Source organism: Oncorhynchus gorbuscha, linkage group LG07 (assembly GCF_021184085.1).
Source record: "Oncorhynchus gorbuscha isolate QuinsamMale2020 ecotype Even-year linkage group LG07, OgorEven_v1.0, whole genome shotgun sequence".
NCBI classification, from domain to species: domain Eukaryota; kingdom Metazoa; phylum Chordata; class Actinopteri; order Salmoniformes; family Salmonidae; genus Oncorhynchus; species Oncorhynchus gorbuscha.
In genome coordinates this window covers 78,056,060-78,068,402 of record NC_060179.1, presented here as the reverse complement: position 1 = coordinate 78,068,402, position 12,343 = coordinate 78,056,060, and the positions used below count along the sequence as shown (strand labels likewise).

The 12,343-nt window shown below is 41.1% G+C and overlaps 1 protein-coding gene across 1 annotated transcript in view; it reads right to left on the bottom strand.

Annotated features, from left to right (window-relative positions):
• LOC124039051 (ankyrin repeat and fibronectin type-III domain-containing protein 1-like) overlaps positions 1 to 12,343 on the bottom strand; it is a 178,204-nt gene that overhangs the window by 43,096 nt on the left and 122,765 nt on the right. The gene's annotated exons all lie outside the window — the stretch shown is intronic.

The window sequence follows — 12,343 nt, the reverse complement described above, 5'->3', positions numbered from 1 at the left end:
CGGTCTTCAACACAATACTAACATGTTTAGACTACTGACCCGGTCTTCAACACAATACTAACATGTTTAGACTACTGACCCGGTCTTCAACACAATACTAACATGTTTAGAGACCCAGTCTTCAACACAATACTAACATGTTTAGAGTACTGACCCGGTCTTCAACACAATACTAACATGTTTAGAGACCCGGTCTTCAACACAATACTAACATGTTTAGAGTACTGACCCGGTCTTCAACACAATACTAACATGTTTAGAGTACTGACCCGGTCTTCAACACAATACTAACATGTTTAGAGTACTGACCCGTTCTTCAACACAATACTAACATGTTTAGAGTACTGACCCGTTCTTCAACACAATACTAACATGTTTAGAGACCCGGTCTTCAACACAATACTAACATGTTTAGAGTACTGACCCAGTCTTCAACACAATACTAACATGTTTAGAGTACTGACCCGGATCTTCAACACAATACCAACATGTTTAGAGACCCGGTCTTCAACACAATACCAACATGTTTAGAGACCCGGTCTTCAACACAATACTAACATGTTTAGAGATCTGACCCGGTCTTCAACACAATACTAACATGTTTAGTGTACTGACCCGGTCTTCAACACAATACTAACATGTTTAGAGTACTGACAAAGTCTTCAACACAATACTAACATGTTTAGAGTACTGACCCGTTCTTCAACACAATACTAACATGTTTAGAGTACTGACCCAGTCTTCAACACAATACTAACATGTTTAGAGTACTGACCCAGTCTTCAAACCAATACAACATGTTTAGAGTACTGACCCGGTCTTCAACACAATACTAACATGTTTAGAGACCCGGTCTTCAACACAACACTAACATGTTTAGAGTACTGACCCGGTCTTCAACACAATACTAACATGTTTAGAGTACTGACCCGGTCTTCAACACAATACTAACATGTTTAGAGACTCAGTCTTCAACACAATACTAACATGTTTAGAGTACTGACCCAGTCTTCAACACAATACTAACATGTTTAGAGTACTGACCCGGATCTTCAACACAATACCAACATGTTTAGAGATCCGGTCTTCAACACAATACCAACATGTTTAGAGACCCGGTCTTCAACACAATACTAACATGTTTAGAGATCTGACCCGGTCTTCAACACAATACTAACATGTTTAGAGTACTGACCCGTTCTTCAACACAATAATAACATGTTTAGAGACCCGGTCTTCAACACAATACTAACATGTTTAGAGTACTGACCCGGTCTTCAACACAATACTAACATGTTTAGACTACTGACCCGGTCTTCAACACAATACTAACATGTTTAGAGACCTGGTCTTCAACACAATACTAACATGTTTAGAGTTCTGACCCAGTCTTCAACACAATACTAACATGTTTAGAGTTCTGACCCAGTCTTCAACACAATACTAACATGTTTAGAGACCCGGTCTTCAACACAATACTAACATGTTTAGAGTACTGACCCAGTCTTCAACACAATACTAACATGTTTAGAGTACTGACCCGGTCTTCAAACCAATACAACATGTTTAGAGTACTGACCCGGTCTTCAACACAATACTAACATGTTTAGAGTTCTGACACGGTCTTCAACACAATACTAACCTACACTCGATCCCTCCGATGTCAACAATTACAGACCAGTATCCCTTCTTTCTTTTCTCTCCAAAACTCTTGAACGTGCCGTCCTTGGCCAGCTCTCCCGCTATCTCTCTCTGAATGACCTTCTTGATCCAAATCAGTCAGGTTTCAAGACTAGTCATTCAACTGAGACTGCTCTCCTCTGTATCACGGAGGCGCTCCGCACTGCTAAAGCTAACTCTCTCTCCTCTGCTCTCATCCTTCTAGATCTATCGGCTGCCTTCGATACTGTGAACCATCAGATCCTCCTCTCCACCCTCTCCGAGTTGGGCATCTCCGGCGCGGCCCACGCTTGGATTGCGTCCTACCTGACAGGTCGCTCCTACCAGGTGGCGTGGCGAGAATCTGTCTCCTCACCACGCACTCTCACCACTGGTGTCCCCCAGGGCTCTGTTCTTGGCCCTCTCCTATTCTCGCTATACACCAAGTCACTTGGCTCTGTCATAACCTCACATGGTCTCTCTTATCATTGCTATGCAGACGACACACAATTAATCTTCTCCTTTCCCCCTTCTGATGACCAGGTGGCGAATCGCATCTCTGCATGTCTGGCAGACATATCAGTGTGGATGACGGATCACCACCTCAAGCTGAACCTCGGCAAGACGGAGCTGCTCTTCCTCCCGGGAAGGACTGCCCGTTCCATGATCTCGCCATCACGGTTGACAACTCCATTGTGTCCTCCTCCCAGAGCGCCAAGAACCTTGGCGTGATCCTGGACAACACCCTGTCGTTCTCAACCAACATCAAGGCGGTGGCCCGTTCCTGTAGGTTCATGCTCTACAACATCCGCAGAGTACGACCCTGCCTCACACAGGAAGCGGCGCAGGTCCTAATCCAGGCACTTGTCATCTCCCGTCTGGATTACTGCAACTCGCTGTTGGCTGGGCTCCCTGCCTGTGCCATTAAACCCCTTCAACTCATCCAGAACGCCGCAGCCCGTCTGGTGTTCAACCTTCCCAAGTTCTCTCACGTCACCCCGCTCCTCCGTTCTCTCCACTGGCTTCCAGTTGAAGCTCGCATCCGCTACAAGACCATGGTGCTTGCCTACGGAGCTGTGAGGGGAACGGCACCTCAGTACCTCCAGGCTCTGATCAGGCCCTACACCCAAACAAGGGCACTGCGTTCATCCACCTCTGGCCTGCTCGCCTCCCTACCACTGAGGAAGTACAGCTCCCGCTCAGCCCAGTCAAAACTGTTCGCTGCCCTGGCCCCCCAATGGTGGAACAAACTCCCTCACGACGCCAGGACAGCGGAGTCAATCACCACCTTCCGGAGACACATGAAACCCCACCTCTTTAAGGAATACCTAGGATAGGATAAGTAATCCCTCTCACCCCACCCCCCCTAAGTTTTAGATGCACTATTGTTAAGTGACTGTCCCACTGGATGTCATAAGGTGAATGCACCAATTTGTAAGTCGCTCTGGATAAGAGCGTCTGCTAAATGACTTAAATGTAATGTAAATGTAGAGACCCGGTCTTCAACACAATACTAACATGTTTAGAGACCCAGTCTTCAACACAATACTAACATGTTTAGAGTACTGACCCGGTCTTCAACACAATACTAACATGTTTAGAGTACTGACCCGTTCTTCAGCACAATACTAACATGTTTAGAGACCCGGTCTTCAACACAATACTACCATGTTTAGAGTACTGAACCGGTCTTCAACACAATACTAACATGTTTAGACTACTGACCCGGTCTTCAACACAATACTAATATGTTTGCAGACCCGTTCTTCAACACAATACTAACATGTTTAGAGACCCGGTCTTCAACACAATACTAACATGTTTAGAGACCCGGTCTTCAAGACAACACTAACAAGTTTAAAGTACTGACCCGGTATTCAACACAATACTAACATGTTTAGAGACTCGGTCTTCAACACAATACTAACATGTTTAGAGTACTGACCCGGATCTTCAACACAATACTAACATGTTTAGAGTACTGACCCAGTCTTCAACACAATACTAACATGTTTAGAGTACTGACCCGGTCTTCAACACAATGCTAACATGTTTAGAGACCCGGGTCTTCAACACAATACTAACATGTTTAGAGACCCGGTCTTCAACACAATACTAACATGTTTAGAGACCCGGTCTTCAACACAATACTAACATGTTTAGAGGCCCAGTCTTCAACACAATACTAACATGTTTAGAGTACTTACCCAGTCTTCAACACAATACTAACATGTTTAGAGTACTTACCCAGTCTTCAACACACTACTAACATGTTTAGAGTACTGACCCGGATCTTCAACACAATACTAACATGTTTAGAGTACTGACCCAGTCTTCAACACAATACTAACATGTTTAGAGTACTGACCCGGTCTTCAACACAATACTAACATGTTTAGAGACCCGGTCTTCAACACAATACTAACATGTTTAGAGACCCGGTCTTCAACACAATACTAACATTTTTAGAGGCCCGGTCTTCAACACAATACTAACATGTTTAGAGACCCGGTCTTCAACACAATACTAACATGTTTAGAGACCCGGATCTTCAACACAATACTAACATGTTTAGAGTTCTGACCAAGTCTTCAACACAATACTAACATGTTTAGAGTTCTGACCCAGTCTTCAACACAATACTAACATGTTTAGAGACCCGGTCTTCAACACAATACTAACATGTTTAGAGTACTGACCCGGTCTTCAAACCAATACAACATGTTTAGAGTACTGACCCGGTCTTCAACACAATACTAACATGTTTAGAGACCCGGTCTTCAACACAATACTAACATGTTTAGAGTACTGACCCGGTCTTCAACACAATACTAACATGTTTAGAGTACTTACCCGGTCTTCAACACAATACTAACATGTTTAGAGTACTGACAAAGACTTCAACACAATACTAACATGTTTAGAGACCCGGTCTTCAACACAATACTAACATGTTTAGAGACCCGGTCTTCAACACAATACTAACATGTTTAGAGTACTGACCCGGTCTTCAACACAATACTAACATGTTTAGAGACCCGGGTCTTCAACACAATACTAACATGTTTAGAGACCCGGTCTTCAACACAATACTAACATGTTTAGAGACCCGGTCTTCAACACAATACTAACATGTTTAGAGGCCCGGTCTTCAACACAATACTAACATGTTTAGAGTACTTACCCAGTCTTCAACACACTACTAACATGTTTAGAGTACTGACCCGGATCTTCAACACAATACTAACATGTTTAGAGTACTGACCCAGTCTTCAACACAATACTAACATGTTTAGAGTACTGACCCGGTCTTCAACACAATACTAACATGTTTAGAGACCCGGTCTTCAACACAATACTAACATGTTTAGAGACCCGGTCTTCAACACAATACTAACATTTTTAGAGGCCTGGTCTTCAACACAATACTAACATGTTTAGAGACCCGGTCTTCAACACAATACTAACATGTTTAGAGACCCGGATCTTCAACACAATACTAACATGTTTAGAGTTCTGACCCAGTCTTCAACACAATACTAACATGTTTAGAGTTCTGACCCAGTCTTCAACACAATACTAACATGTTTAGAGACCCGGTCTTCAACACAATACTAACATGTTTAGAGTACTGACCCAGTCTTCAACACAATACTACCATGTTTAGAGTACTGACCCGGTCTTCAAACCAATACAACATGTTTAGAGTACTGACCCGGTCTTCAACACAATACTAACATGTTTAGAGACCCGGTCTTCAACACAATACTAACATGTTTAGAGTACTGACCCGGTCTTCAACACAATACTAACATGTTTAGACTACTGACCCGGTCTTCAACACAATACTAACATGTTTAGAGACCCGGTCTTCAACACAATACTAACATGTTTAGAGACCCAGTCTTCAACACAATACTAACATGTTTAGAGTACTGACCCGGTCTTCAACACAATACTAACATGTTTAGAGTACTGACCCGGTCTTCAACACACTACTAACATGTTTAGAGTACTGACCCGGATCTTCAACACAATACTAACATGTTTAGAGACCCGGTCTTCAACACAATACTAACATGTTTAGAGGCCCGGTCTTCAACACAATACTAACATGTTTAGAGTACTTACCCAGTCTTCAACACACTACTAACATGTTTAGAGTACTGACCCGGATCTTCAACACAATACTAACATGTTTAGAGTACTGACCCAGTCTTCAACACAATACTAACATGTTTAGAGTACTGACCCGGTCTTCAACACAATACTAACATGTTTAGAGACCCGGTCTTCAACACAATACTAACATGTTTAGAGACCCGGTCTTCAACACAATACTAACATTTTTAGAGGCCCGGTCTTCAACACAATACTAACATGTTTAGAGACCCGGTCTTCAACACAATACTAACATGTTTAGAGACCCGGATCTTCAACACAATACTAACATGTTTAGAGTTCTGACCCAGTCTTCAACACAATACTAACATGTTTAGAGTTCTGACCCAGTCTTCAACACAATACTAACATGTTTAGAGACCCGGTCTTCAACACAATACTAACATGTTTAGAGTACTGACCCAGTCTTCAACACAATACTACCATGTTTAGAGTACTGACCCGGTCTTCAAACCAATACAACATGTTTAGAGTACTGACCCGGTCTTCAACACAATACTAACATGTTTAGAGACCCGGATCTTCAACACAATACTAACATGTTTAGAGTTCTGACCCAGTCTTCAACACAATACTAACATGTTTAGAGTTCTGACCCAGTCTTCAACACAATACTAACATGTTTAGAGACCCGGTCTTCAACACAATATTAACATGTTTAGAGTACTGACCCAGCCTTCAACACAATACTACCATGTTTAGAGTACTGACCTGGTCTTCAAACCAATACAACATGTTTAGAGTACTGACCCGGTCTTCAACACAATACTAACATGTTTAGACTACTGACCCGGTCTTCAACACAATACTAACATGTTTAGAGACCCGGTCTTCAACACAATACTAACATGTTTAGAGACTCAGTCTTCAACACAATACTAACATGTTTAGAGACCCAGTCTTCAACACAATACTAACATGTTTAGAGTACTGACCCGGTCTTCAACACAATACTAACATGTTTAGAGTACTGACCCGGTCTTCAACACAATACTAACATGTTTAGAGTACTGACCCGGTCTTCAACACAATACCACAGTAGGGGAATATTATACTGTACAATGAGATGGAGTAACGTCACCTTTTCTGCACTAACCCAGTTCAGCCACACACACACACACACACACACACACACACACACACACACACACACACACACACACACACACACACACACACACACACACACACACACACACACACACACACACACACACACACACACACACACACACAAACGCACACGCACACGCACACGCGCGCACACACGCTCACACAAGCACACACACGCGCAACCTTTCGGTTACTAGTCCAACGCTCTAACCACTAGGCTACCCTGCCGCACCAGGAAATGGAAATCCGTCACACTTAAAAATGGTGGCGTTGGAAGGGTTGGTGTATAACGTGAAAGTCTAGAAACCGAAAAAGGTGGCAAGTTTGAATCTCATCAAGGCCAATTTGTGACCGACCGCCTCGCTTCAGTTTTAGGAAGCAAAATTAGAAATGGTGATTTTGACATTGGATAAAGTAGAGAATCAGAGTTATACATTAGCATATCATACACTGCAGTTGAGGAACAATGGGGAAAGTAATTCTGCTTTGACAGTTGATGAACTTTTAACTCCCCTTTTAAGAACGAGGACGCTTCACGGCAGAATGGAACCATTTTACTCTGTTTAGTTTGTCACTACATTTTGTTGTTTCAAGTCACTTCGGTTCACACTGACCGTGGTGTGTACAGAAAAAACAACTTACTACTTTTTAGTTACTTTGCAACTACTTAGCTTGTTAGCAAACCCTTTACCTAACCTTAACCCTTTACCTAACCTTAACCCTAACCCTTTACCTAACCTTAACCCTAACCCTTTACCTAACCTTAACCCTTTACCTAACCTTAACCCTTTACCTAACCTTAACCCTTTACCTAACCTTAACCCTTATCCTAACCCTAACCCTTTACCTAACCTTAACCCTTTACCTAACCTTAACCCTTATCCTAACCCTAACCCTTTACCTAACCTTAACCCTTTACCTATCCTTAACCCTTTACCTATCCTTAACCCTTTACCTAACCTTAACCCTTATCCTAACCCTAACCCTTTACCTAACCTTAACCCTTATCCTAACCCTAACCCTTTACCTAACCTTAACCCTTTACCTAACCCTAACCCTTTACCTAACCTTAACCCTTTACCTAACCGTAACCTTAACCCTTTCAGCTAACCTTAACCATTCACCTAACCTTAACCCTTTACCTAACCTTAACCCTTTACCTAACCTTAATCTTAACCCTTTCAGCTAACCGTAACCATTCACCTAACTAACCTTAACCTTTTACCTAACCTTAACCCTTTACCTAACCTTACCCCCTTTACCTAACCTTAACCCTTTACCTAACCTTAACCCTTTCAGCAAACCATTCACCTAACCTTAACCATTTACCTAACCGTTATCTTAACCCTTTCAGCTAACCTTAACCATTCACCTAACCTTAACCCTTTACCTAACCTTAACCCTTTCAGCTAACCTTAACCATTCACATAACCTTAACCCTTTACCTAACCTTAACCCTTTACCTAACCTTAACCCTTTACCTAATCTTAACCTTAACCCTTTACCTTAATCTTAACCCTTTCAGCTAACCTTAACCATTCACCTAACCTTAACCCTTTACCTAACCTTAACCCTTTACCTAACCTTAACACTTTCAGCTAACCTTAACCATTTACCTAACCTTAACCCTTTACCTAACCTTAACACTTTCAGCTAACCTTAACCATTCACCTAACTAACCTTAACCTTTTACCTAACCTTAACCCTTTACCTAACCTTAACCCTTTACCTAACCTTAATCTTAACCCTTTCAGCTAACCTTAACCATTCACCTAACCTTAACCCTTTGCCTAACCTTAACCCTTTACCTAACCTTAATCAAAACCCTTTCAGCTAACCTTAACCATTCACCTAACCTTAACCCTTTACCTAACCTTAACCCTTTACCTAACCTTAACCCTTTACCTAACCTTAACCCTTTCAGCTAACCATTCACCTAACCTTAACCTTAACCATTTACCTAACCATAATCTTAACCCTTTCAGCTAACCTTAACCATTCACCTAAACTTAACCCTTTACCTAACCTTAACCCTTTACCTAACCTTAACCCTTTACCTAACCTTAACCCTTTCAGCTAACCTTAACCATTCACCTAACCTTAACCCTTTACCTAACCTTAACCCTTTACCTAATCTTAACCCTTTACCTAACCTTAACCCTTTACCTAACCTTAACCCTTTCAGCTAACCTTAACCATTCACCTAACCTTAACCCTTTACCTAACCTTAACCCTTTACCTAACCTTAATCTTAACCCTTTCAGCTAACCTTAACCCTTTACCTAACCTTAACCCTTTACCTAACCTTAATCTTAACCATTCACCTAACCTTAACCCTTTACATAACCTTAACTCTTTATCTAACCTTAACCCTTTCACCTAACCTTAACCATTCACCTAACCTTAACCCTTTACCTAACCTTAACCCTTTACCTAACCTTAACCCTTTCAGCTAACCATTCACCTAACCTTAACCTTAACCCTTTACCTAACCGTAATCTTAAGCCTTTCAGCTAACCTTAACCATTCACTTAACCTTAACCCTTTACCTAACCTTAGCCCTTTACCTAACCTTAACCTTAACCCTTTACCTAACCTGAACCCTTTCAGCTAACCTTAACCATTCACCTAACCTTAACCCTTTACCTAACCTTAACCTTAACCCTTTACCTAATCTTAACCCTTTCAGCTAACCTTAACCATTCACCTAACCGTAACCCTTTACCTAACCTTAACCCTTTACCTAACCTTAACCCTTTACCTAACCTTAATCTCAACCCTTTCAGCTAACCTTAACCATTCACCTAACCTTAACCCTTTACCTAACCTTAACCCTTCACCTAACCTTAACCCTTTACCTAACCTTAACCCTTTACCTAACTTTAACCCTTTACCTAACCCTAACCTTAACCCTTTCAGCTAACCATTCAGCTAACCTTAACCCTTTACCTAACCTTAACCCTTTACCTAACCTTAACCCTTTACCTAACCTTAACCCTTTACCTAACCTTAACCTTAACCCTTTACCTTATCTTAACCCTTTCAGCTAACCTTAACCATTCACCTAACCTTAACCCTTTACCTAACCTTAACCCTTTCAGCTAACCTTAACCATTCACATAACCTTAACCCTTTACCTAACCTTAACCCTTTACCTAACCTTAACCTCAACCCTTTACCTAACCTTAACCCTTTACCTAACCTTAACCTTAACCCTTTACCTTATCTTAACCCTTTCAGCTAACCTTAACCATTCACCTAACCTTAACCCTTTACCTAACCCTAACCCTTTACCTAACCCTAACCCTTTACCTGACCTTAACCCTTTACCTAACCTTAATCTTAACCCTTTCAGCTAACCTTAACCATTCACCTAACCTTAACCCTTTACCTAACCTTAACCCTTTACCTAACCTTAACACTTTCAGCTAACCTTAACCATTCACCTAACTAACCTTAACCTTTTACCTAACCTTAACCCTTTACCTAACCTTAATCTTAACCCTTTCAGCTAACCTTAACCATTCACCTAACCTTAACCCTTTACCTAACCTTAACCCTTCACCTAACCTTAACCCTTTACCTAACCTTAACCCTTTACCTAACTTTAACCCTTTACCTAACCCTAACCTTAACCCTTTCAGCTAACCATTCAGCTAACCTTAACCCTTTACCTAACCTTAACCCTTTACCTAACCTTAACCCTTTACCTAACCTTAACCTTAACCCTTTACCTAACCTTAACCCTTTACCTAACCTTAACCTTAACCTTAACCCTTTACCTTATCTTAACCCTTTCAGCTAACCTTAACCATTCACCTAACCTTAACCCTTTACCTAACCTTAACCCTTTCAGCTAACCTTAACCATTCACATAACCTTAACCCTTTACCTAACCTTAACCCTTTACCTAACCTTAACCTCAACCCTTTACCTAACCTTAACCCTTTACCTAACCTTAACCTTAACCCTTTACCTTATCTTAACCCTTTCAGCTAACCTTAACCATTCACATAACCTTAACCCTTTACCTAACCTTAACCCTTTACCTAACCTTAACCTCAACCCTTTACCTAACCTTAACCCTTTACCTAACCTTAACCTTAACCCTTTACCTTATCTTAACCCTTTCAGCTAACCTTAACCATTCACCTAACCTTAACCCTTTACCTAACCTTAACCCTTTACCTAACCTTAACACTTTCAGCTAACCTTAACCATTCACCTAACTAACCTTAACCTTTTACCTAACCTTAACCCTTTACCTAACCTTAACCCTTTACCTAACCTTAATCAAAACCCTTTCAGCTAACCTTAACCATTCACCTAACCTTAACCCTTTACCTAACCTTAACCCTTTACCTAACCTTAACCCTTTCAGCTAACCATTCACCTAACCTTAACCTTAACCATTTACCTAACCATAATCTTAACCCTTTCAGCTAACCTTAACCATTCACCTAACCTTAACCCTTTACCTAACCTTAACCCTTTCAGCTAACCTTAACCATTCACCTAACCTTAACCCTTTACCTAACCTTAACCCTTTACCTAACCTTAACCCTTTACCTAACCTTAATCTTAACCCTTTCAGCTAACCTTAACCATTCACCTAACCTTAACCCTTTGCCTAACCTTAACCCTTTCAGCTAACCATTCACCTAACCTTAACCTTAACCCTTTACCTAACCGTAATCTTAAGCCTTTCAGCTAACCTTAACCATTCACTTAACCTTAACCCTTTACCTAACCTTAGCCCTTTACCTAACCTTAACCTTAACCCTTTACCTAACCTGAACCCTTTCAGCTAACCTTAACCATTCACCTAACCTTAACCCTTTACCTAACCTTAACCCTTTACCTAACCTTAACCTTAACCCTTTACCTAACCTGAACCCTTTCAGCTAACCTTAACCATTCACCTAACCTTAACCCTTTACCTAACCTTAACCCTTCACCTAACCTTAACCCTTTACCTAACCTTAACCCTTTACCTAACTTTAACCCTTTACCTAACCCTAACCTTAACCCTTTCAGCTAACCATTCAGCTAACCTTAACCCTTTACCTAACCTTAACCCTTTACCTAACCTTAACCTTAACCCTTTACCTAACCCTAACCCTTTACCTAACCCTAACTCCTAGCCTAGCTAACGTTAGCAAGCTAGCTGACAAGGTTCTGCCCCTGAACAAGGCAAGTTAACCCCACTGTTCCTAGGCTGTCAATGAAAATAAGAATTTGGTCTTTAACTGACCTGCCTAGTTAAATAAAGGTTAGATAAAAATAAATAAATAAAATAAATACATTTTGCAATATTCGTAACATATTGTACGTTTTGAAAATTCATATCATATAATACGAAATGGATGACGGACAACCACAAATGAAA